Source organism: Poeciliopsis prolifica, unplaced genomic scaffold (assembly GCF_027474105.1).
Source record: "Poeciliopsis prolifica strain line A6 unplaced genomic scaffold, Auburn_PproV2 SCAFFOLD008, whole genome shotgun sequence".
Classification (NCBI taxonomy): Eukaryota; Metazoa; Chordata; class Actinopteri; order Cyprinodontiformes; family Poeciliidae; genus Poeciliopsis; species Poeciliopsis prolifica.
Window position 1 is genome coordinate 3,299,166 of NW_026562383.1, and position 26,594 is coordinate 3,325,759.

Genomic DNA, 26,594 nt, shown 5'->3' on the forward strand with positions numbered 1-26,594 from the left:
TAATTTTGACTCAAACCATATTATTGTACTTGAGCCAATATTAATTCTTCACCTTTATCCAAGTTAAATTATTTACATTTCAGTTTTGGAACCAAAGTAAAATATTTACATTGAACCAATCAAATATATATACATTGCACCAAAGTAACATTCAGGCATTAGCACGAGTTAATTCATTTTCACAGTGAAAGTCTTTTTTTTATATTTCAGAAATTTGGTTTAAAAAACTATTTGCTAACCCTGATGGCTGGGCAACCGGTTGATTTCTGGCTAAACGTAGCCAGAAATCAAAACAAGAAAAGTCTTTCAGAAAGTTGGTTTCTGTCCGACAGCGACGATCATGGCTTAAGAGGAGGCCCAAAGAGTGTGTGTGTGTGTGTGTGTGTGCACTGAAAAAAATAAGTCATTGGATGAACATAAAAAAATTATGGAAAGGATTCCACCTGATTACTTTGCTTTATTTCAGCACCATGTACTTGTGTTACTCCTATTTAAAGCAAATGTGTTAGGTCAACCTAATTTATTAAGATTATTCCAATGTAAAGCAAATGTGTTGGCTCAACTTGTTACAATGGTGATTCAATGGGTGATTCTAAATCAAACATGTTGGCTCAACGTAATATATGTGGTTATTCTTATATAAATTAAATGAGTTGGCAAAACATAATTCATTAAGGTTGTTCTAATTTAAACCAAATATGTTGGCTTAACCAGAATTATGGTAATGCAACGGATGATTGTAAATCAAATGAGTTGGCTCAACTCCATTCATTAAGGTTATTCAAATTCAAATGAAATGTGTTGGCTCAACATATTTTTTAAAGGTTCCTTTAACTCAGTTGCTATAGTGTGACCCAGTGTAATGCAATAGAGCCAGCCCAACTAATCTGCAATGTTTAGGACCAAATCATTGATGTTACTTCATTAAGATGAATGTAAATCTAGTTGAAACCACCTTATTTTACAGTGGTACCTTCACACTACTTGATTCAGTAGGTCCAACTCACTAAAAGTAAGTTAGCTCAACAAATATGCTTCATGCTAAAAGACAGCTAGTTAATCGTGTGGAAATCCTTTCCATTATTTCATGATGTTAGTTCAAAGACATTTTTTCAAGCGTTAATCAAGCATTTTAAGATAGCACTAGGTGAAAGTGTAGGAAGAACACTCAACAATTAGAAAAGGTACAACACAATTGTATTTTGTTATACATCGTTTTTTTACACAGCACAAAACACAGCTGAGTTGGACATTGAAATAAAAAAAACAACTACAAAAAGGTTACAGTTTCATTTCCCAGCCAATTCTTTACAACATAAAACATGTCAGTATAGTTGCTCAACTTAGAGAACTGTAACAATATAAATATTTTCTACTGCAGACTTTAAACACTGATTTTCCATATGAAACTTAACTCAACTTAGCGGCGAGTTTCATATTGAGAACTTGTGCTTTCTTTGATAAGTTCTTTCCATCCAATTTCATTATTATTTTTCTGTATTACTTCAAAGGTATGCTTGAGTTACTGAGCAAGTTGAGTGCTGAACGCACTAAACTTGAGGGTAGCTCAAGTTTAGCTTTGTACACTACATATGGCTCTGCAGACTTTTTTCGCACAGAATGTACCTAACATGGTGCGGCGATAAATGTAAACTTGAGGGTAGCTCAAGTTTAGTGCGTAGATTAGTCCCAGCAGCATCACTATTGCAGAAGATACACTGCCCAAGCTGTTCATAACTTCCACCTCCTCCAAGACAATCCCAACATCCAGATGTGCATCGGCAGCCTCTGCACCCTCTGCTCAAATGACGAATCCGAGGACAGTCTCGGCTTTGGCCATTTCTGCACATTCATCGACGTCCTAAGGGAGTTAGGGAAGGGTATTGGGGGGGAGACAATTCACATGTAATTAAATAAATAAATTAGACTGACATTGATTGAGTCACTCATGGACCTTAGTTGGTGAAAGTATTTTAACAACTCTTAGGAGTTCTATTGTAAACACAAAGAGAATTTAACATACCATGTACTCCCTCACCAGCTTCTCTGGATCTTCATTTAGGTACACACAGACCTTTGAGGATGCACTCTCATCTGCCCTCAGCAGTGTCATCCTAAATATGCAGATCAAAAAACAATGAGAATTAAAGCTGCAAGCAGCCTCGAACGGCCCTCGCAGCCAAGCGCCGCTCCGGCTATTGCCACCGCGGGGTACGAGCAACCGCCGCCTCACGCCAGCCACCACAGAAGCTCTCACGCAGTTTTCAGCGCCTCCGCCCGCACCGCGGAAGCTGTTGCTCAGTTTAAACTTCTCCAACTCCGGTCCAACAGAGCCTTCTTGCTCAAAAGCGTGGTTCGGATTTGCAACTCCAAAATCCAAGCAAAATGTTGAGCGTAGTCCAGTTCTGTGGCTCCAAAAAGCAGGCAAAATGTTCAGGAAAACTTCGCAGCTCCAGCTGTCGCCGGCTGACTGTTATTACGTAGCGTCGATCTGTTTTCTCATTGATGGAGTACCACTGCCTCCTGCTGGGGCAATACTGGTATTGTACTAGCAGTACCAGTATATCGCCACAAGGTGCCAGTGGTACTCCATCAACACTGACTCCAGTGTGTTCTTACTTCGCTGTCATAAGTTTTGCTGAATGACTTTGTTTGTATTATTTCTAGCAAAAATGAATGAATGTTTGTACTTTAACCCACAAAATAAACTTATATATATATAAAAAGTTATAATAATTTATATTTAAATAATTAATAACAACATAACCTATGGGCTGCTGTTTTCTAGGGGGCGCTATAGAGAAATTAGGCCACGCCCACCAAATATTGTGATGGATTCCTGTCGGGGAGTTGATGGGAATCCATCCTTGTGAGTTTGGAGCAGCTGGGCTCAAAAATGTGGAATTGAGAGCCAAACGTATGGCGATGGCGTTACAGCTCACTTCGCCATGCCGCCACGCCCACCTGCTCCATCGTAGCTGGTCGGGGTTGAAATCCTCAATACACCAACATGTCTTCTGTGTCTGGTCACAGTTTCATGTTGATGAGGTCAAAAGGTTCAGATAGCGACCGTTCACAGTAAAACATGACACTTCCTGTTCTCAGGGGGCGTGGCCTAAGTGATGTCATCATTCGACCATAGGGTATTGTAGGACACCCGATGATGATCAATCACAGAAACTCTGGTGCCTCTGTGAGTTTCTGTGTAGGAGATATAGCAGTTTATTGTTTTACGGCGAGTAGGTGAACTTTGACCCCTGCTAACCCCCCTTCAGCATTCTCAAAAACTCACCGTTTTGATAACTTTAGATGGGACATGCCTTATGAGCAGACTGACCGAGTTTGAAGCCGATCAATCGAAATCCCTAGGAGGAGTTCGATCAAATAGGAAGGCTGTAAACGGCAAAAATGGGATCAAAATTTGAACTTCAATCTAAAATGGCTGACTTCCTCTGGGTTTAGACCGTGGCTCCAAGAGACTTTTTTGTAATTCCTGACATGGTACACACGTGTACAAAGTTTCGTAGTTGTAGGTTAAAGCATGGCTTGGGGCTGATCATTTAAAGTTTTCTAGGGGGCGCTATAGAGAAAGTAGGCCACACCCACCAAATATTGTGATGGATTCCTGTCGGGGAGTGGATGAAGATCCATCTTTGTGAGTTTGGAGCAGCTGCGCCCAAAAATGTGGATTTGAGAGCCAAACGTATGGCTATGGCGTTACGGGTCACTTCGCCACGCCGCCACGCCCAGCTGCTCCATCGAAGCTGGTCGTGGTTGGAATCCTCAACACACCAACATGTCTTCTGTGTCTGGGCACAGTTTCATGTTGATGAGGTCAAAGGGGTCAGATAGCGACAGTTCACAGTAAAACATTACACTTCCTGTTCTCAGGGGGCGTGGCCTAAGTGATGTCATCATTCGACCATAGGGTATTGTAGGGCAGCTAATGATGATTAATTACAGTAACTTTGGTGCCTCTATGAGTTTCTGTGTAGGAGATATAGCAGTTTATTTTTTTATGGCGAGTAGGTGATCTTTGACCCCTGCCAACCCCCCTTCAACATACTCAAAAACTCACCGTTTTGATAACTTTAGATGGGACATGCCTTATGAACAGACTGACCGAGTTTCAAGCCGATCAATCGAAATCCCTAGGAGGAGTTCGATCAAATACGAAGGCTGTAAACGGCAAAAATGGGGTCAAAATTGGACCTTCAATCCAAAATGGCTGACTTCCTGTGATACTTGCACTATGACATTAATTGTAAATTTTGAGCATCTTGGGGAGCTCTACAAGTGTACCAAATTTCATGTCTCTAGGATAAAGTAAGTGAATAGCAAAGGGTTCTTTGAAAATTTCTAGGTGGCGCTATTTAGCCATTTGTTATGGGATTTTTGCAATGACCTTAAAATACAAAATTTGAAACTCCCTTTACGCGTCCGCCAAGTTGGTGAGTTTTTGAAAATGATAAAGCCCCCAAAAAGGCCCCTCTTTAGGGGGGCAGAATAATAATAATAAGAAACAGTAGGAAACAATAGGCCTTCGCAGCGCTTAGCTGCTCGGCCTAACAATCTCAAAACTCCAGCAGTATAGGTTCACACACTTGAAAGCATAGCTGCATTCAAAGGAAGTCACAACAAAAGTAATCAGTGGCTTGCAGTCTGTTTGAAAGATATTTAAAATTGTTAGTATCCCTTCATTATGCCATGACTAAAATGGAGTTTAACATCTTATTTAAACATCTAACTGAAGCTGTTAGAGGTTTAAATAAAGACATGAATATATCACCAAAGAAATATGTGAAAAGTACAGAATGGTCAACACAGTCTATATCCTTCTACTTAAATGAATATGCAAAGCATTCCATGTCTTACAAGTACATGGACAGTCTATGTGTGGGCATGGATAACGTCGCATATGCCGGTGTTTAAGTGTAAAATGTTTTAACAGGTCATATCTACGAGACAGAGAGAGACTACACTCCTTACATTTCCACATCCCCACGCAAATAAAGACAAATAAAACAGACTGGCCAAATAAATGTTTAGCTGAACCCTAGCTTTATAAGCTCTCTAACACTACATTCAGTCACTTTAGATCTGGCAAAACTTACTATTAGCCATTGAAATCTATAACTTGATAGCCGATGAGCCCCTTGACCAGTACTTACGCAGGTGGATTACAGACAGGTGATCAGGTGATGTTCTGAAAGAGATCAGATATATTTTCAGCCATTAAAATATGCAATTCATACTGAACTGAGTTGTATCTTTTAGTACAAGTCCCTTGAATGCCTCATGAATATAACCACTGGACACATGCAAGCACGTATGTGCAGAACAGCGGTGAATTGAAACATGGTAGAAAGCAATAGTAACATAGGTCAAAATGAGCACAAACAATCAACACAAAAAAACATCAACATTTCAAAATTAAACCAATGAACTTCAAATTGTTTCTGAGCTACAATTATTTGGGGACAACAAAGAAGAGTCCAAAAAACCCCCAACATCTTTAGCAGAGGAATATGTATTTTAAAGAAAAAAATAGAAAGCTCAAGTCTGTAATAATGGATAATCCATTGAGAGTTTTAGCCTGACAAAATATACTAGAAATCCATAACTAACAGGTATTTTAGGAACATTTAACAAAGCTCAGAAAGCAATGCTTTCTGCAGGTTTCACCGACTGAAATAGGACTTTTTATTACCATAATTAATTAAGAATCTCGATGATGATAGAAAGGTACCAAAGTGTGTGTGTGTATCTACATTTACCTCCATAGTAACATTACTGAAATAGAATTAAAATAGTTAGAAATAGACTGATGCCAGATCCGTGTGTTAAAAATCCACTAAACCTCCACGGAGCTCAGGAGGAGCAAAACTGTGACATTTCTGGGGTCCATTTGTGTCTCTGGCAGCAGCTTTGTACACTACATATGGCTCTGCAGACTTTTTTCGCACAGAATGTACCTAACATGGTGCGGCGATAAATGTAAACAAAAAGCTATCTGCCTTAACCTAACCGACTTAATCTACAAAACATGAAATAATGTGACACAAGTATGGAACAATTAGAAAATGGTGCAAATGGTAGAGAAATTTTAAGTTACATATTTTTATATGGATTTGGATGAAAATAGTTTGACTCTTACCTTCTTCAAATTAAGTAGATGCACGCCAGGAATCTCCCCTCTGCCCTTGAAAAAACCCAACAAGGTGCAAGACAGTTATCTCGCGTGATTTTCCGTAATCTCTTGATGTCGCTGGATCCTCTTCAGCGGGAGATGAGTCTGACACAATAGCGCTTTGGAACTGACGTCACTGTGTTTTTTTTTAATTAGATTAACTTTGACAAATATTGATATTGAATAAAATTATATATATATATATATATATATATATATATATATATATATATATAATATATATATATATATATATATATATATATATATATATATATATATATAGATACTGCGCAGGACCCTCAAGCTCCCAGGCCCAGGCCTCTGGTAGAGGACCCGAGCTCAGAGGATAAGAACCACCCGCGGTGGGTATATAAATGTTAATTAGATTTATTCAAGTTGAGATAACGTCATTCAATCACGTTAGTCCAGTTGAGAGAAAAAATCGATTGTCTCGCGTGTTCTCGCGTGATATCCCGTGATCTCACTCGTTGTCGTCAGCACAATATCAGTCTGACAATAATGAATCATGTTAGCTCAACATGATTCAATTTTATAAATGTGAAGTCGTGGAATATCTTGTTTATCCAACATGATTTTATCACGTTTTCGCTTCAAACCCAACATTATTGTGTGAAAGGTACATGATATTCTTTTGTTCATGTAATATGCCCCGACGTTCTTTTTTTTTTTTTGGCGGAAGATCTAGCTGACGTAATTGAATCACGTTATCTCACCTTGAATACATTTTATTCCATTTGCGAGAGAAAACCAATTGTCTCGTGTATTCTCGCGTGATATCCCGTGATTTCCCGTAATATTGCGTGAACTTGCATGATATCCCGTGATCTCACTCGTGGTCTTCAGCATAGGATCGGTCTGACTATAATGAATCATGTTAGCTCAACATGATTCAATTTTATAAAAGTTGAAGTTGTGGAATATCTTGTTTATGCAACATGATTGTATCATGTTTTTGGCTCAAACATGCAATTATTTAGTTAACAGTACATGATATTCTTTTGTTAATGTGATAACCCCTGAGGTTCCTTTTTTACAGTGTGTGTGTGTGTGTGTGTGTGTGTGTGTGTGTGTGTGTGTGTGTGTGTGTGTGTGTGTGTGTGTGTGTGTACAGCATCTACATATATACACACACAGTGTGTTTATATTGCATTTTCAAAAATTAATACACAATTAATACACTCCAGCAACATTTTTTCAAAGTCATTTATTCCTCACAAGTAAAAAAGGAGAAAAAAAAGTGGCATGTTCAGACAAACAAATATAAACATGTCATTGTTGCTCAGAGCAATGAAATAAAGACAATAGGCTTACCAAGCTAAATTAAATGGATGGAAAGCATCCACTGTTGTACTGTTCAAACACATGAAGGAATGTTGCATCTCTAAACATCATCAAAGAAGTAAAATTCCAACAAAAGCAGTCCATGAAAGTGACCCCTCTGAGCCTGTATAACAAAGTGCTGCTGAGGTGGTCTACCTCTTAAATAGAAGCCAGTGGCAACTACATGCACACATTAAGCACACACAAATCAATCAATCAAACTTTATTTGTATAGCACATTTCAGCAAGGCATTTCAAAGTGCTTTACAGCATAAACACAAGAACACAAAGTCATGCAACATATAATAGACAATACATTGTTACATATTACATTTCAAAAACAATTCTAAACAGGTGTGTTTTTAGTTGCGATTTAAAAGAAGTCAGGGTTTCCGCTGTTTTACAGTTGTCTGGAAGTTTGTTCCAAAGTTTTGGTGCATAGATGCTGAAAGCTGCTTCTCCTCTCTTGGTTCTGGTTCTGGGGATGCAAAACCCCAGAACCAGATATATATATACACTACTGTGCAGTTTTGAGTTCACCACTGAGTTTGCGAATCTTGGAAGTCATCTTGTTGGTACTAAGCTCCATCAGGATCTTCTGAAGGGCCTCAAAGGTGAACCTGAAACCCTGTGGATACTCCATGATAAGAGCATAGCAAAGTCCAAAGAGCATTACAACTCCGGCTGCAACAGAAGGCAACTCATTGAGGACTTCCACACCATCAATGACAATCCCAACGTCTTGGGGCTGCTGTAGAAGGCTTGAATTCTCTCTGAAGACGAAGTCTGCCATGATGGTCCTCTCCAGCTCCTGCTCGGCTTGATCTTTCTGGGAGACCGGAGGCAAAATATACGAAATATGCAACTGAACAACTGCAGTCTGGCACACCTCATTAATCACTATATACTGTATAATGGCATAGGTGGTCTCCTGTGATGAATAAAGTTGAATCATCATTGTGACAGAAAATATCTGGACATACCATGTATTCCTTTATAAGGTCCTCAACACGTTCTCCCAGGTAGATGATGAGAGCTTTGAGGATACACTCCCTTCTGAAATCTGCATCAGCACCCTTTAGGGACAATCAAAATGGTTATTATGCGATGTGTAGACTAATCTAGCAACTCAATTCCTAGCTCTACCATAAACAGTGCTTTTACAGTGTGCGCCTGGTCAATATTGAATCCATGGCAGACTAATTCAAAGCAGTGAAAATGTAAAGCCATTCTAGTACATCTGCCAGAGGCCACTGGTAGTCCCTCTTTAAATATGAAGACAGACTGGATGGCTCCTGTTTTGGTTCCTATAGTCTCAAAGTATCTTTGGTGCAGTGACAGGTGCACAAATGATTTCCTATGAGCTACTACACATTAATGTACTCATAGGTGGCACATGTTTTTCTTTTTTTAAATGGTTGGTATAAACACACTAGACGAACTAATTGCTAACATGGCTTAATATGCTGAGCTAGTCAAGTTCAGGTGTAGCCGAGCGAACCGTGGTGGAAGCGATTGATTGGTAACGAGTTATGCCTACCTTGTATAATTTCAGCTACAACCGAACAATGTACACATAATGATATTTCTCGTGAAATACGTGTAAGTTCAGAAATGACATCACATTTAACCCGGCGAAAAAAGAAAGCGTTTACTAGGATACCCATATTCAGGCAGGACCTTCAGCTTGCTAACCAGGTGACATTAACTCAGTCTTTTGCATTAATACAATTGTAGGCTTGTTAAGACATCAGATTAGATTAGTACTTACCGCAGGTTTATTCTTCGATTAAATGCTTTCTTCCCCTTGCCGAAACCGACGATGCTCTCCGATCACTTCTCCACAACTTCTTCTCATGTGACTCAGATTCACATTATTACATCATTTCCTGTCAGTATGTTTTGAGAGGAATCAAAATATTTGCTTTCTTTCCTTCAGAAGTGTGATTCATTCAGTCTGAATCAAAATTGACACCTCAGAATGCAAAAAAATTGACTTTCACCATCAAGTCAATTATTTTACAATGTATCCAATAGTAGTTATTAGCTTGAATGAACAGCTCCATGCATCACTTTTTACAGTGTGGAACAAACTTCCAGAAAACTGCGAAACAGGCGAGAGCAAATCAAGGCTGATAATCCACCTCTTTAGAGTTGCATTTGGTCCATAATAAATGAAACACTGATCAATATATTTAATGTGCATCGATGATTTAAATCATGACACTGGACAAATTGTAATGTTTGTTAGTAGTTTCTCAAATTGGTGACTATGTGATGTTTTTAGGACTTTTTATTTTTGTGTTTTTATAAACTTTAAACTGCCATGTTGCTGAAATGTGCCATACGCATAAACTTGATTTCTTGATTTATTTAAGTTCAGCAGTTTTCATGTACTTTAAGTTTGAATGTTTCTTACTTTTCTCTTTGTAGCAGTGGAAGTTACACTTTTCCCCCCATTAGGGCATATCCTATCCCATCCACCCCCATTAGGTTTGGCTCAGCGCTTTATTACCTTTTAAAACCGGGTTATTTCTGCTGTCATTTCTCTGGAAAGACCTTCTACACGCCTGCACCCAGCTTTTGACAGCGAATGTTAAAACTTCCCCCAGAAAGGGAACGGGAGTGCTACTGCATATGGAAATGTGTGTCACATCGGATTATAGAGTCTTCCTACTTAATTGAGGGGTAGTTATTTGGAAATGGGAGCTTAGCCTTTTACCCTGAGCAGAGAATGAGATATCTCTTCATTTCGTCCCCTCCCTTCCTTTCAGACATTGAATTTCAACAAAAAATAAATAAAATAAAAATAAAGTACTGCTTAATGAGTGGTGCTGACCAAATTTTCAGAAAGACACGTTTACTGGCCTGAGGATGAAAGCATATAAATTACTGTCAAGGCACTGGGAGCCCACATTACATTATCCACTGCAGGCAAAAAAATTATCATAACTGTAACACTGCCTGAGGTCAGATTTCTTGTTCTAGAAAAATCAGCTTCTAGTAACACAGGAGAATAATTAAGACACAGTCAGGCTAAAGTCCCAGCTGATGTTTGAACGTAACTCAACAGCTGCATGGAAGCATTACACACACACACACACACACACACACACGCACACACACACACACACACACACACGCACGCACACACACACGCACGCACGCACGCACACACACCCCCTCCACCTGTGTCATTTGGCCCTTTGTGTTTACAGATCAGCACGGTTGTTTATTTTCCTTTATCTCAGACTGAGGTTTTTAGGACAGTTAGACACCAAGTTAGTCCACTAAACACTTCGTTTACAGTCCAGAGATCAGGGAGCTAACTGCTACAAACCAGGATGTTACAAGTCTAATTTAAGACTTTTTAAGACCTTTCTGGACAACAATACACAACTCACACACATGTCATCATTTGATGTCCTGTACCAGATTATAGCAAAAGCTAATTCACATTTACAGCCTTTTCACAAGTTTCAAAATTGGATATAAAACACAATAATCAAGTAAGACAGGAAATAAGTTGTTTTCCAATCACAGCACACAAACACACACACACCCACACACACAGTTAATGTTTACATAGCTGAGCTGCTTTTAACAATATTTTCAAATTGGATTTGAAAACTCTTAGAAAGCTGCAACTCCTAACATTCTGCCACAACAAAATTTAAGACCTGGAGTTAACGTATGTAAGGCCAAATTACAGTTCATAAATTTAGGATATTTTAAAGTATTAATTTCAAATACTTGAAATTAAGACTTTTTAAGAATAAGCAGACACTCTGACAAACATTGACTTTATGTTCTTTCTCTAACAAAACAGATTAAAAATGGGCAACAAAGCATTTTTTTTCCTTTAAGGTAAAAGGTCGTGCAGCTTTATTTCTTGGGGAAACAAAATTTAAGAGGCTTCATAACATCATCTGACAATGCAGCAGATATTTTCCAGCAAAAGGGTTCACATCTGCATCTCCTAAAAATAATCACGATGCGTCTTCAAGTAATTCTTCAGGAAGGCTGAAGATGAAATCAGTGACGTTCTGAACTGCATTTTCCGTCAGGCATGTAAAGCTCCATTAAAGGCACAGTGCACTTGGTGCACATCAGACATGCAGCATTTATTTCAGTTGGCCCAATTCAACCAGTAAGAGAGAGGAGAGGTGATTCAGGAGCAGCTTTATTAAAACCCACTTCAGTGTTAATTGACAGAGGAAAGCTGCAGAATGAATTTCTGAACAGAAAGCAGATTTTACACAGCACACTCAAGTTAGAATTAGATAAATAAAATGGCAATATTAGGAAGATCACATTCTTTCCACTGCTTTGACTAAAGTAGACTACAACTGAAACAGGAAACACTAACCTAATACTGTAATAGAAATTTTAATGAAGCTTTTTCTAGGCCATGTTTTTTTTGTTACTATTTACATCATAAAATAAAACTTGGTGTCAGGACTGAAAGTAGGCCAAGGTGGTGCGTCGCTCATTTTAGCAGGATGCTTTAAAACTAATTCCTGTTTTGGTAGGGTGGCAAAATCTGACTGACAAAAAACTTTAAGTTGATCAGAGTAGTCCACATGAAAAGTGATCCATTATGTACCAAATGGGGTGTAAATATACCAAGAGAAAGAGCAGCGTTCTCTCTACAAAATGGGAAAGACAAAATGGGCGTGCTATTCAAACGGCGTTGTTGATTTTCATTAGTTTGGAATCGTACACAATAGTGTAATTCTCCTCCTGGAAGTGGACTAAATACAGACTGAAGTTGGACGTCTGCGTAAAGGTCAACAACAACGTAAAAAACAAAATGTTGCATGGCGAACTACTCAACAAGAAACAGTGTTCACATTAAACTGTTTTTGTGCGACACTAAGTTGATATGGCTGAGTGTGGGCGCCATCTTGCGAATAAAATGGAATCAAATTTTGACGAGAGTCGGAGGGAACAAATACAGAAATTTGTATCAATGAGGGGGACAAACATTTAGAGAATGCAAACTATGTGGGCGTAAAAAGCTCACTGTGGCTAAAGACCAGGCACTGTGTCAAGCTAAGAGGAACTGTGGGAAATTAAGGAATTTGTCACAAGAAATATAGGAAATGGATAAACTCGACTATGAAATGTCAGCTGTCTGTAGACAGTGTATGTGTGGAGAATATGAACTGTACACTAGAGAATGTGGGAGCTTTAAATCTGCCCGTATCCAAGGTCAGAGCAGTAATGAAAACATTTAAAACATCTGGGAACATGATGGATCTGAACCTCAGTTTGAAAATCTAGGTAAACATCTGCAAAGAGAAATGATCAAAAATCAATTTTCTGGATGCTCCAATCTTGCGACATACGATGGAGTTTTCCTGTTGGCCACATGAAGTGAATATTATAAAGTGGGATGAAGTAGGTAAAAATGGATTCCTGGGTTAATCAATAAATGGAGTCAAATTAAAAAGACATTTTCTGAAATATTCAGACATTATTTTTTTTCAAGAAAGCTTAATTTATTTAAAGACTTCACACATCTTTACTAGGAGTGCTAATAACTATAAATGTCTTATTTTATTTTGTCAGATGAAAGAACCCAATTATGCATGAAAATCACTTGTAAAAATGATGTAAGCAAAGCAAAACATTTTGAAAATACCGACATACTATGACATATCCTTCTCAATTGGTTTCATTATTACTTTTGTTTATTAAGATAAAGACATTTACTCTCATTTAGAGACTAAAAAGACTAAATTTTTTCTTCTTTATGTAAAAGAACAATTGATTAAAGCTTGATAAGTACAGGCTAACTTTAAACAACACCATTAGTAGAAAGGCAAAGCTGTAAATATAATATTGGACTCTCCAGAAAGACATTCTGGACTTTGCTTAAACTAATTCTTCTGCTTTGATCTCAGCATTTTTGTTTCTTACATCAACAGCAAAATGTATTTATGTTGCACTGAAGGATCAAATTCCTGCGTAAACCTCCACTAAATACAGGAAATGACAACATCGATTAAAACAGCAGGCAGCAGAACACACAACCTTGTCTTTGACCTCGCTCTGGCGTTTACAGGTAATCCCTGAAGCGCCGTGAGTCTTATCAGGTACAGAATATCTGATCTAATTCGCCACTAAAACAGCAAAACAATCACTTTAAAGTCGATGACCCTCCCTTTCCTCCTCTTGGGCTACCCCACACTGCCACCACTTTCTTCTCTTCGCCGCTGCTCATTGTCATCTCTCTCTGTCGATACACATAGAGTCAGCTGACACCCTTTGCGGTGCACAACAGGTATACACAAGTTCAGGAAACACTTCATTGCATGCAAATTGAGTGTTTTGATGTCTGGCGTGTTTGCGGTCCTGTGAATTTCTTCAGCATATATGAGTAGCCGAGAGCCATGCAGAAAAAAAAAGAAACCTATCTACATGTAGGCAGGGTTGAGCTGCAAAGCTTTGATCGTATTGAGCTTCCCTAAAGCGCGTGACGCACAGGCACGTCTCAGACAAGCTCTACTTCCTGCAAATATTTTCCACTACTGCTTAGTTTTTAGTTGTTCATCTTTTGTAGCCCTTCCAAGAAGCTATTCTGTGAAGGACAAGTTTCTGGTTATTATAAATGGTTAAAATTAATTTCTAAAATACCAGTAGTATATCCTATACTTTTTTTTATTATTAGGAGTATATATTGCTGAGAGTACTTATAAAACTGTTGGTCCAACCAAGATCTTATGTTTGTCTATTTGTTTGTCTTGATTGGTTCTTCTTTGAATGAATAAATTCTTCACATCCTTGTTGTTAAACAGTAAAATGATAGAGATGCTGTAAAGAGTTGCTGTCATTTCATGCTTCGTCATCGATTGCGCTGAATTCTGATTGATTTTGAGTTTTGATTCACATCTTTGCTAGATTTTGCAGCTCTGTAGTAGCATTACTGATGCTCATTACTCTAACTACTACCAATTTTATTTTCAACACAGCCTGTGCAAAAGTGCTGCATCATAACATTAAACAGTTTAAAAATGATCCGTTAATGTTAATCCGTTAATATTATCCTGAGACTATTAAGCAAATGCACAAATGCAATATTTACTAACCTGCTGCTGTGATGAAACTGTTTATTTAGATGTTATTTTTAATACTGACGGTGGGTGATGTGACTTTTAATGGGTACTGCGGTCAGATGCCGTTTTCCACATGGTCCAACAGCAGATGTGATCCTCAACAAGTTCACTTCCAAAGCAAAGCAAATGTTTGGCTGCTGTCTGACAAGAAATAAAAACCTGTTGAGATTTGCAACCATGTCGTAACTCATGATCGAAGACGAACAGAAAACCCCCAAGTAGATAATCCAACCAAACAGATGCAGAATGATGTCAGTGGTGCCTGATGCCCAAAATTAGCTGCCAAATACACAAAAACCTGTTGAACACTGTTGACTGAACGAGTACAAGAACAAACACCAAATTATCCCACCAACGTTCAGAGTTCAGTGGCTTATACAGCAACCTTTTAAATACATGACATTTTATTAGAGACAGCAATAAATAAAGCACAATTTGACTGAAATTTGTTCAATGATCCATGTGTGTCAAGTTGTGTTGTATAATGACTTGGTCAACTGGACCCTGACCAAGACCACAAGACAGCAGCACAAAGTTGAGATGCTCTAAAATAACTTCAAAAACAACTAAATCAACAGGCGACACATGGAATATATTCCTCTGCAACTATTGAACTCCAAACCGTTCTTTGTGATATAAATGTAGAACACACTGGAAATGCGGTGACAATACATATAATATATTGTGCAGCCCTACTTTTTAAGCTAAAAATACTTTAAACTGGGAAAGGGAACTTTGATTTAAACAATTGTATTAAAGCAATATGACTCGTATAGCAAATGTTTCAAGCTCAATGTAGCACAGATATCAGAATAAAAGCCGGCTGAGCAAATTACTTATGACCTGATTTTTCACCCTTTGACGAAGGCAGAGATATTAAAGTTGATGTTTGTTTTTGTTAGTTTATCAGTCAAACGCTGGCATCCATTAGGTGTAAATGGTTCTGATGGAGAAGAGCTGAAATCCCCGTCAGGCTGACTTGATGCCAATTTGGAACCGGCTGGGTTTCCTTATATGGAAAACCTTTAGTAATAAACTGAACTTAAGCGCATTGTTTCATAACTTGGGTCGTGGGATTTATTGGACTTGTTTTGTAAGGTCAAAACAAGTCAACATTGTGAATAAACTGAATTCAACTCAAACTAAATAATTTGATATTATTCCCAGCTTCTATGTGGAAATGTACATCATTTATAAATGTTTAACATTCCCAACACGTGTGTTGTTTACTTTTGCCTTTTCAGATTCCTCTCATTAGATTCCCTCTGTAGTCCTCGTTTCCAGCTTGGCTCAGTTAATCAGCACACCTGTCACTCATCCAGCCGTACTTCTGCCAGGCACTGAGGCCGTTTCTCTGTTCCAGTATTTGATTGCCATTGTGGATAACTCCCTTGAAATTGATGGACTTTTTTTTTCCCTCCACCAACAATTTTACAGAGAATGCATCAGATAACTCACTGGTTATTGTTTTTCTTAACTAAATACATTTTTGTGATAAAAACAAATACGGATTATGGATCGTCTGATCTGCTTCAAAGTACTGGGTCAAATTACAAGTTTCTTTCACAACAGTTAAAAAAAAACCTTAAAAGTATGGATGAAGTGATAAAAAGCTTCTGTTTTTACTCTGAGAACATTAAATAGTATTTTCAACCTCAACCTTTATGGTCACATACTACCATAAACACTGGTATGATGTGACAAAAGATTTAAAATGGAAGTAGGACTGTACTTCCATCGTTAAGATGCACTCAGCATTATCCTCTCAATCACTAAGATTTCCATCATAGTGATTGAGGGAATGAAGGACAGAGGAAGTCCTTCAAGTTGGCCAAGTATATAATCTATAATTTATGTGGTCAATATTTTCAGCATTAAACTGATAAATTAGAACAAGATTTATATGAATAAATGTATGCATTTTAATCTGCAGGTCAAACATCAAATCAAAATCAGCCGGAAAGGTTTTGCTTGGTCTGGACTCTGTTTATGACTGAGTTGCCTTTTAGAGGAAGACTTTATGCTATTAATCATTATTTCATTTTCATTTTCAAAATAAATGAGAAATTAGTAAATTCCAGTAACATTTCTTGATGCTCTAGGTTATGAGATCATCCCGAATGGAGAACAGCTGTTTTAAGTCTTAGGGAAGAATCATCTTCCAGGCCAAAACTTTCTAATACACAGTTGGATGTTTAACACAGAGACAGAGCCTTCTGCCATTTTTTTCTGTTCATTGTTGAAGGCTTCTGCGACAAACACTCTAACCTCTTCTGTCTCAACCTTCTCTGCTCCAAGACTAAAGTTTTCCAAGAAAGCCCATAAGAGGCAACAGGTGGCTTAGTTCTTGAATGCACTTCCGACTTGATTGTTTGAAAGAATAATGTTAATTTCTTGCAAAAATATGGACAAAAATATAACAAAGTCTCTTACAACTTAAATGACAATGGAAGTTGACTGAATTTGATGTTTCAATTTTAATGGGAGGGTCTAAAAGTTACCAAAGTAATCTAAACAATTGCAAATATGCATATTAATTACAGATTTTGGTTCTAAATGCTCAAAACTAAAGATATAAAATGATATAAAATTCAACATAAATGGCAACAACAGACTCTTTGCCAGTCTTAACAGATATCATTATCTGCTAGGGTTTGTTTGTTCTGGTTTATAGTTTAAATAAGCTGTGTATTGTCCTTTAATTTTATCGTCCCCACAGTGAAACAGTTTAGTTTAGTTTAGTTTGATGTCCAAGTGAATATTCTCCACCACTTATATTTCTTCACCTAAGACAAAAACTGCTTTTCACCTTTCCTATTCTCCAACTTGTCTGCTTCCTCATGTTTCCAGAGATGTTAAAGGAGGTGCAATAAATCATATACAGTTCCATCAGGTCTATTGAAAACACATCTTGGATGGATGGTGATGAAAACAAGAGTATTTTAATTAATTAAATTGTTGTCTTAGTGTCAAAATGCACACGTGTTTAAGTGTGTTGATGAAAAATCCACACTTTGATGTCAAACACAGCCTGCTGTGAACTGCGGAGCTTCCTAGTAGTTTCTCTGTAGTGTGAGCAGAGACCTAATTGAATCTTTGAGTCGTTTATATTGCATTACAGACAAAAAGTGTCATATTTCTCCTTGTAAAGCTCTACACAGAGAACAGCCAGTTTAATGCTTTTTTCATAAAGGACATATTTATTAGTTCCTTCCTGCAGTCCTTAACTTTAAGGCTTTTTACAAAAACGGTTGCTCAGTATTAAAGTTAAAGGCACATTCTTGTTCCCCGTCAATGTACAGGTAAAGAAGGAGCTGTTAGTTTTATTTCAGTCAAACCTTGCAGATGAAGTCTGATGAGCCACTTCAGTCCAACACTGAAACAAGATCTCGCAATTTTAAAACGTTCCGATATTTTTTGTCAGACGACCAGGATGCTGTAATCAGGTGGCTCTACCTCTGGTAAAGAATTATTATGGGCTCCATGTGTAAAAGTGAAGGTTTTAAGAATGACATGCTGCTGCAGATATGTTCGATTTTCTCATTTTAAATTTGAATTGCTCTGTGGTGTTGACAAAGTCAACTAAAACACCCCTTGTAAGGTTGACCAACAACATTCGCCAGCAGAAGTGTTGGAGAAGTGCACAACACTTTTAAATCAATTGAGTCACAACATTACAGGTAGCTACTGGAGAAAAAGACACAGGATCAAAGCTCTGTGAGAATCCTAGAACTGGTTCCTGAGCTGGTAGCAACAATTAGCAGAAAATCTGCTTCAGAATTTTCTACTGGTCTTAAATTAAAGAGCAACATGAGTTTTTTTTTTTTTTTTTAATGAGTCTACCTTTGATCTCCTCTTTCTCGAAAACTAAACACTGATCAAGAAATTTTACATTGAACAGAGATTTTTTTTTTAACAAAATGGACCTTTTTGAACCCCTAAATCTGCTACGACTTCTTGAGGTTTAAGCAGAGTAGATAGTGACATTTTACTAAAAAAGTATGTTAAAACAGTAACATAAAACTCACAAAGCAGGCAAGAGGACAGAAAAAGGGAACTGAGGACATGGAGGAACATAATGAGGAGAGCGAGAAGAGGTGTTTAAATACTGGGAGACAGAAACCTGGAACAATAGACTGGGACTGATTGACTGCAGGTGTGAAAGGAGAGGGAGAGAAAGAGACAAGTCTACAGGAGGTGAGGGAGGGTAAAACAGGGGAAATTAATCCACCTGTAACAAACAACTAGGCACAAGGAATATAATTAAACTGGAGTAACTAAGAAAGGATTGAACTAAAATAAAACACAAATGAGGCTGATCTAATCAAATAGAAACTAAGCAACACAGAATAATCCAACTGGAATTGATGGAAGTCAAGCTGTGAAAACACACAAAGATTATTTTCAATGCTTTTTCAAAATTATTTTAGGAATGCAGCAAGCACAGAAATTACATAGGCTGAACTATTTAGCATTAGCACTGATTACTGATCATTTGTGATTTTTAGTTTTCATCTTGTCATAATCTTGTGAACCAATTCTCGAGCCTCTTGACGTTTCCTGCGCTAGATGCATCATTATGCTGAATGATGACTGATTAACAGCTTTCCGGGCAGCATAGATCAAGAGACAAAAACAACAGACCAAATGCATTTTAGGATGAGACTCTTATTGATGATAGTGATTATCTGCTCTCTTTTGCAGGGGAAGAGCTGCAGGACAATAAGCTGATGAAAGTCTCGGTGTGCGGTGAAAAGTTTGACATGCCAAGCTGAGCAGCTCTGCTTGTTAATAACTGGGTCGTCCGCAGTTCATTCCCAGTCAGGGTCAATAGTTTCCGTTATACTAATGGTGCAGACCTGTGGGCATATGGACTGATCTGATGGCACTGGCGGCCCGCACGCAAAGTTTCCACACTGTAATGGTGGCGCCGTAATGAGTCACCCTGTAGACGGACAAGTGGAGCTAACTGAACTGAGGTGACACTCGTTAAGTCATCCAGCTACAATGAATCATCCATAAAACAAAGACTGAGGTCTTTGGTTGCCCTGTCAGAGCCATTGGCTCATGATTCCGGTCCACTAACATGGGTGCTGCTCCCTGTTACTCCAGCTTATCTCGAGACAGGGAATAACACCATGTGTAGTTGTGGGATGAGTGTGCCCCCTCGACCAAAAAGAAAGACATCAAAATAAAGCGGGACACTCACAGTCACACTTGGCTGAAGCCAGCATCCCTGGAACTGTCAGCAATGATTCACAAGCTGCCCAGTTGAGTCATATCAGCTGGCACTTTCTGTTCAAATGAGTCACGAGTTCTTCAGGGCTACGACTTTTATAAGTGGTGTCAACAGCTTTTTATGTGGTTCTTTACTTTTTTCCTCTTTATTACAGATTTTTGATGAAAAATACAGAGTTCTCATTCCAAATAGCTAATTTTATATAAACAATAAGTGTCTTAACCTGGGATCACATCAGCAGCATTTCCTGCAGTGTATTATAAGCCTGGCGGGCTCCAGGCTTTACTTGTACCTTACTGTATAAACAAAAAACAAGTATTGGATATTGTTTTGTTTTGTTTTTTTGTTTTTTTATACAACAGCAACAGAGATAGCAAAATATCTGCCTGGTAAAACAGCTGGAAGCAAAATGGCAACAAAGTAATAGAAACTCAGAATCAGAGTCTTTTTTTAATCACCAGAACAACAAACCACTTTTTGGCTACACAAATTTATTCAGCGAATAAAGTCACAGATAAAAGATCAAACTAATTCTGGACACTTTAATTAGGAAGAAACAACTGAAGAGCAAACTATATTTTTTTAAAGATTATTTCATTTGTGTTTTTTTATGTTTGTCTTTATTATTATAGTTAGTGTTTAGGTATTGTAATTAATGTGTTCCGATAACAAACACGTATTTTTACATTTTCTGTCAACTTTAAACATTTTAACTCAAAAACACTGTGGCCCTCTGGATGATTGCCCTAGTGCTCTTAGCACAGGGCTTAGCAAGTTTCCTGGGGAAAAACTTTCCATCTAAATCACAATCTTATACTGTGAGCTGGAAAATTTTGTATCATGTGAGATATTCAAATACACGTGCATCATTAAATCGACTGGTGTTGACAGGTAGCCACAGGACAAAGAAAAAGTGGACATTAGACACAAATCTACATTAAAACATAAGTGGTACAAGGAAGCCATTTTCTACAACTCATTGAGACATGTCTGCGGTTCCTTAAGGATGCATAACAGTAAGAGAAAGCAAGACTTCAATGTGATGACAGAAAAACTAAACAGAGCGGCCTTTAATTTCTAAAATACAGTAACATGTCTAATTTTTCCAGGAAATACACATAGCAACTGGTCTGCAAGAAATATTTTCCATAATGCCAAAGAAGCCAATTTGAAAGGTCAACACCTTTCAATATCATTTTGTACATTTTAAATTCAACCCCTCATGACACTCTGCTCTGTTACTAATAAAAACAAAATGGATGATTGCAACAATAGGGCTGGGAACGGTTTTTATGAATCTTGTTATTTCATCTTCTTATATTAGACTTTGTTCTTACAGGAATTTGGAGTTCAGAAATTGGCCCCAAAATTATGACTAAATACTTCCAACAATCAAGCTTTAAAAAATGTGGAAACATTTTACCCAATCATCAGTCATCTGACACTTGGTATTTACAGTACTAAATGCTTTCAGAGGCCAGCTGAGGTGCTAAAATTGTAATCTTACGACAGTGACCTTTAAGAAAACCAAGATTGATTAGCCTAGAAATTTTTGTGATGCTTGAATATGATTAAAAAAACAAACAAAAAAAGCAAACGAATTCTTTACAACGTGTTTGAAGTCTGAACCCGGACATGAAAGCTCAGAGATTATGCTGAATAGAAACCAGAGCAGCTCCAAACTGCTCTTTTGAAACTTCACCATTATGTCCGCTTTTCATTTAAACAGAAACAGTACTTTAAATGTTACACGAGGCTTCGCTGAGTCCATCCTGGGAAAACTCTCACTTTTTATCCTTGGAAATTCAGCTATTTTCCCCCCGTTGTGGTGCAGAGGAGTAAAACATCGAGTGCAGAAGAGGATAATAACATGACAGATGTGGACGAGAGACTAAGGCTGAGTGATGCTTTTTGCCCGACACATTAATCCCTCTCCGTCCATGTAAGTTTGTGTGTCTCACACACACTAATCTGACATAATAGCTCAATTGGAGCGGCAGACTTCTTAATGATCACTTAGAGCAAGCAGGCTTTGAAACGTACAAACACTGACCAGCGGTGTAGTACGGCCAGCCACTGGGGAAATAAACGGTCACACAGACACTCATGCGGATAAGATTATATTAATGCTGCAACATTTAGGAAAAGCAAGTGGACACAACAATTAGTGCATTCTGGTGTACTAAGATATTTGCAGTTCAAACCAGACTGAAACTGCTTTCAGGAACAGCTCGAATAAATAAACTCTAAAAAAAATTTTCCAAAGATACTTTTATATTTATAGAGCCACAAATGTATCAATTCACCCTCGACTACTAGGGTGGACGAAAACATTAAGAATCTTTGCCATTCAGAAATAAAACTTTTCTACTGGATGTCTAGATGAATGAATGGTGTTTGAAAAATGAGCCTGCAGATAAAGTAGTTGTGTAAATCTATTAAAAAAGCAAACAAGAAGAAAGGAACACAGTTTGGTGCTGACTCTGCATCCCAGAGGAACGCACAGCAAAGACTTTGTGATGTGGAATGTCTTCCTTCAGGTAGAGATGCTAAATTTATCAAAGTGCATGATAAAGATCATTATCACATCCAAGCATGAAAAGAAAGGCAGGCTGGGCTTTGAAGGTGAGATGAAAAAATGAAAAGCGGGCGACATTCTTCTATCATCTGCATGAGGAGGATTAAACTGTGACTCTATGTCATCGCTGGCACTAATCTGACTTCAAGAGTCCAAGGAGAGAAGTCTTTTGTTGCTTCCTCAGCTGTCAAAAGGTGAGCGAGGCCAGCTTTGCATCTGTACAAAGTTTGGAAGACAGACACAAAGATCTTCGCATACTCTGCATGAACAGAGAAATCTGTTCTTCTTCCCAGAGCTGCAAGAACAAAACAGCGCCATTATGTTCTTCACTGCAAAAATAGAAACTCTTACCAAGTATTTCTGGTGTAGTTTCTAGTTTCTTATTACACTTGAAATTAGACAAAAGTTAGAAGTAACCTTTCAGCAAGATATGAAAGTTTGTTTTAAGTTGAAAACTTCCTTAACATTGACTATAAGATGTTTCACTGGCAGATTATGTAATTTATAATAAAACATTATTGTAATTAATTGTCTCATTATGTTCTGAATTAATTTTTTAATTTATTACTGGCTTATTAATACATTTAGGTTTGTCATTTTATTAACTTTTCTTTTATCTTATTAATCGATGATGATGGTGATGGTGATGATGATGATGATGATGATGATGATGATGATGATGATGATGATGATGATGATGATGAAAGTGTGTCATAATTAAGAGTACTGAATACAGATGTACGCTGTACTTTTTGGATTTTTTTTACCTCCATTTTCTATCCCATATAGATTTTTCCTCCACAGATAAGCATTACATTGAGCAGCAAAGAACAGATCAAATCCAGTGAAAATATGTTGTGGTTTGTTGCTACAATCTGAAATAATATGGGAGAGTTAAGGGGATGGATTTTTGCGAGGCAATATGTAATTCAATAACTTCAAAAATAAGAAAGTTGATCATGAATGTGGCTAATGATGCCGCCCAATTATACATGTATGACTGTATGTGAGCATGCAGGAGCGAGTGGTCAGCAGGGAATACAGATCAAATGATGGGGGATGGTGCGGTGGATGAAGAGATAAGATAGCACACTCATAGTAATACTGCTTGGAGTTTGGGGTCAGCAGAAACGCTAAAGGATGATGAAGAATTGTTGGCCATCTATTGTACAATAACAGAATAGAGAATATCAGTGTTTCAGAAGATTAACATTTGCTCAGCTACCAGCAGCTCTAGTCAGGTCAGAAATTAAGTGACACTGGAGCGAAAAATAAGCAGTCATGGCACAGTTTTCTTCCTGTCAGCATATTTAACAGCCACAGTCTGTTGAGCATGTTTAGTCATTGGATAGCGTACTTTGGTGTAGTGCTGTACAACGAAAGGCTGAGAATACATTAGACAAAACAGTGACGCTATCCACTCTGCAATTCAAAAAGTAATAGAAATATACAGAAATTATTCATATATAATAAACAAAAACAGTGGTTTGTTATACTACACCAGTAATAATATTACAAATGGAAACAGATAAGGTGCACTGTAAAAAAAATATATGTGTGAAAAAAATAAATAAATAATAAAAGCAATTGTACAAACATTTCTGTCAATTCTGACATAGATTTTTACAATGATTCAAAAATTTGTCATGGTAGGTTTACTCACATTTTTGTTAGTCCAAACTGAAACTGTGAGTACATCTCCCGTTAAATTCGCAAATATTTCTGTCATTTAAAAAAAATATGACAGAAATATCCAGATTTTTTACAGTGCATCCCCTGGTACGTTTGCAAACATTTTCGTTACTTAAAAGCAACGCAAGTCTCCCAAACTCAGGCAATCTCAATTTACTATTACTATCGCAAAGGATCTTTAAGAGAAAAAGAAGTTTATTTTATTTTATGAGCCAAAAAGCTACGCCAATTCTTAAATCCAAACCATGTCCAGACAGCTGCTGTAATGTCATCCGTTCAACACACCAGCTTCCGCGCCTTCTTCCCAAGATGCGATGTGGGAAGTGAAAAGTAAGTAAAAAAACATCCTTTAAAAGTCTTCACAGAAAATTCCTTCACATTCTATGGAACATTCAACCAATTTTTTGACCTTGTGTAAAAACAGGATTAAAACATTAGAATGATACCTGTTAGTGACTAGGAAATGATGAGTACATGTTCAGTTGTAAAGAGGTCAAACACAGAAGGTTAAACAGTAAAAAAAAAAAAAAAAAAAAACATAAGAAATGGAATATGTTTCAATAATTAAATACATTTACATATTCACCTTTTGTTAATCTAACAGTTTGATCTAAAAATCAGGATTTTCCAACTACATAATTAAATCTACGTCAAGAGTTATTTGCCACTTTACCTGTCGTCAGTCAGGCACTCACAGGCTCACACACATCCCAGCCCAATGCTGACTGACAGTTCAGTCATTTATTCTCTGTGTGCATCACACATAATGTGCTGGAGCCTCCAACCTAGAGGGACAGAGACCTAGCACTGTTTGACCTGCCTGAGGGCAACAGAGGCTGCCTAGACCAGTTCACAATCTATCACAGAGACAAACAGGACAAATAGCTGTTCATACACACCTGGGGGCAATTCAGAGTGGCCAGTTAACCTAACTGGATATTTCTGAACAGTGGGGAGAAGCCAGAGTACCCAGAGAAAACCCACGCAAACATGGAGACATTGCGCCAACGCTACAACCTCCTTTATATATGAGTGTTAGCATATTGAGTGGGGCTGCGGCTAACGATTATTTTACTGTTTTTTTTGTTTTTTTTTTTGGAATCGAGTCATTTGAGTCAGTCAATGAATCATTAAAGCGCTAAATTAGATTGATTTGTTTCCTCTGCTTTAAAACTTCTTGGATCTCAATCCAATTATGCATGTGCTGCACAAACAAATCCATTCTGTGGAAGATCTGCCTTGAAACTTTTGTCAGCATATAAAGGATTTGTTACTGACAGGGTGCCAAAGCTCCACACGGGAGACTCGGAGGTTAAAAGAAAGTCCTCCGAGTCCAACATCTGACAGATCTTCTCTGGTTGCCTTTGTATTTAAAATCCAAACTCTAAGTTAAAGGTGAGATTTACTCTTCCAAGCAGCTCACTGATGATTCTCCTGTCTTTGAAGCATCACGTCAATTACAGTGTGAATGAAAACCTGCAACAGGAAAGAGTAAAAAAGTCCCATCCTCTTTCTGTTGGTGACTTAACTCCTCAAGGACACCAATTCAGAGGAGAATTGTTCTTTCCTTTGACAAACCATCCTCTGAATGCACCTTCCCACACGGACGCTGCTACCCACTCACAGAGAGGAAACGGACGTAGAGTGAAGGCCAGACTCTGCTATAACAGAGTGAAGCTAGACGGTAACAATTATCGGACATTTGCGTGACTTGTCACAGCGTAAAAGGCTTTCAGAAGCATCTCCACTGAAAACGTCAAATGTGTCAAAAGCTCCTCCTGACGACATCAGCATATAAAGGATTGAAATAATTTTCCAACGGTGTAAATAAAGCATAAACGCAAATATCAGCCTTTGGTTTAGTGTTAGTGGGTGAGAGGGAGAGACAGATGAATGCTTTACAAGCAAAGAGGTTCAGTAACGTCCTGATTTCACTTGCACATTTAAGGACAGATACAGGAATCCAACAGCAACACCTGGAGCAGCAGTGTGGTTGGATGCAGCACATTTCGACAGGTCTGAATGAGTGGGAGGTTGTTTTTTTTTTGTTGTTGTTGTTTTTTTAAGACAGAGGCAGAGACAAACAATGAGAAAAAGAGATGGAATTTGGCACATTCGGTCACAGAAGAGAGAAAGGGGGGCGTAAAAAAAAATTCCTCCCAAGCCACAATTAATCCAGACACAAAAGAAGGTAGATGTGCTGCAAACACGCAGCTCTTTGGCACGGGAATCAGCACAAACATTCTTTCCAAATGTAGGCCACTGGCACACAGTCGAAACAGAGAAACATTCACGCACAACACAGCACAACACATGTGAGATGCAAGGAAAGCTCAGCGCATTGGACATGAAGTGGAAAGCAATCCGTCTCTCACCTGACCAAGATGATGAAGATGATGAGCTCCACTCAATCAAACCTGGTTCTGAGAA

At 38.0% G+C, this 26,594-nt stretch overlaps 1 protein-coding gene and 1 long non-coding RNA gene across 4 annotated transcripts in view; both read right to left on the reverse strand.

The window, feature by feature from the left end:
• Window positions 1-26,594, reverse strand: part of LOC129361999 (low-density lipoprotein receptor-related protein 8-like) — a 92,955-nt gene that overhangs the window by 63,690 nt on the left and 2,671 nt on the right. The window lies entirely within an intron of this gene.
• Window positions 1,513-6,306, reverse strand: LOC129362016 (uncharacterized). The gene is made up of 4 exons (XR_008606184.1): window positions 6,158-6,306; window positions 5,172-5,206; window positions 2,024-2,114; window positions 1,513-1,861 (listed from the first exon to the last, which is right to left on the reverse strand). It is a non-coding gene; the product is annotated as an uncharacterized LOC129362016 (long non-coding RNA).